We start from the raw sequence: 1,480 nt of genomic DNA on the forward strand, positions 1-1,480 counted from the left end.
GACACAGCAACCTGCTGGGCTGTTGCTAGCATGAAGTCTCTTCAGCCACAGCACAACTGGTAGCAATGCAGTGCAGAAACACGAAGTCCCTGCTGAGCAGCATCCTGGGGATCTCTTCAAAGCTCTTGCCAGCCAAAAGCCATGATGGATGTTTCTCTCAATTGCTAAAACTGCTTTTCTTTTTGCTTTAAAGGTTTGGGAACTGTGAATTTTCCAACTCCAATCCCTAGGTGCAGCAAATCCAAATGTGAAGCAAGTTCCTGCTTCAGGGGAGTCAGGTGCATGGAGACAGCTGAGGGATTTCAGTGCAGCCCCTGCCCTGAAGGGCTCACAGGGAATGGAGTGACATGCTCAGATATCGATGAGGTAAAATAGCGACTTTCACTGAATAAAAAAAAAAAAAAAAAAAAAAAAGCAACTGTCTCATATATAGCAACGGGTTGCTGATGCTTGCTGTTTGTAGCATTTGCTGACTGCATGCACAGTGTGCATATTAATTCATTCTGATTTGATTCTACCTCCCTATTTTGCTGTTGCTGCAACTTTATGAAGGTTACACATGTGAAAACTTGAAATATCCTGGTGGGTTGAAAAATTACTTAAAGGAATTCAATGTTTTTGGTTTTGTTTTTAAAAAGGCACTTTTGACATAGCTATTTCTATTCCACAAGAAGATTCAGTAGCTTATGTTATATGCAGAGCTGCAGAAGTACGTCTTGTTGACATGGGCTTTGTATCTTTAAACTGTAGTGATCCTGAACTGGCCTAGGAGACCACAGTCACCCCTAACTGGAGCCGTGTTTTCGGACTAACCTTAAATGTCTATGACGGAAAATAAACACTTATTGTTTTACTTCTTTATGGATGTGACAAAATCTGATAAGGTTGACTTAAATCTATTTTTTTTTCTTAAGATATGTTAGCAATTCAGAGTTTGCATGTATTGAGGACTGAGTTAATAGATTTACAACATCTTAAAATGATTAAATAAAAACTGTGTTCAATGAAATGTGTCACTTATTCGGTATACTTAACATGAACAACAAACCATTTACAACTTTTGTTTGTTTGTTTGTTTGTTTTTGGGGAAAAATGTCTGGATGTATTAGGCTAGGGAACTAGGTCATTAATTGTGCCTGTACTATGTACCTACCCAGTGATGGCAAAGAGCAACAGCAATTGCTTTTTTCTCTTTCCTAGCTAACAAGAGATGTGCTTTGACTGCTTGTTGGGTTTGTTCCTTCCTGTAGGCCAGCAGCAGAGAGGCTGCTTTATGCCCAATTTATGTCTGTGAAAAACACTGGGGAGAAAGTGGGTTGAGTGTGGCAGTTTCCTGAGTTGTAGGCGATGTCTTTTATTTTACCTCACATGGCATGAACTGTGTCTGCTGCAACAGAAGGTAAAAAAATAAAATAAAATAAAATAAAATAAAATAAAATAAAATAAAATAAAATAAAAATATGGAAACTCTGAAATGTGA

The 1,480-nt window shown here is 38.2% G+C and overlaps 1 long non-coding RNA gene across 1 annotated transcript; it reads left to right on the forward strand.

The window, feature by feature from the left end:
- The first annotated feature begins 232 nt into the window (after positions 1 to 232).
- On the forward strand, positions 233 to 1,009 carry LOC311426510. The gene is made up of 2 exons (XR_014686793.1): positions 233 to 366; positions 751 to 1,009. It is a non-coding gene; the product is annotated as an uncharacterized lncRNA (long non-coding RNA).
- Positions 1,010 to 1,480: the final 471 nt, after the last annotated feature.

Source organism: Aythya ferina (genome assembly GCF_964211825.1).
Source record: "Aythya ferina genome assembly, chromosome: W".
Classification (NCBI taxonomy): Eukaryota; Metazoa; Chordata; class Aves; order Anseriformes; family Anatidae; genus Aythya; species Aythya ferina.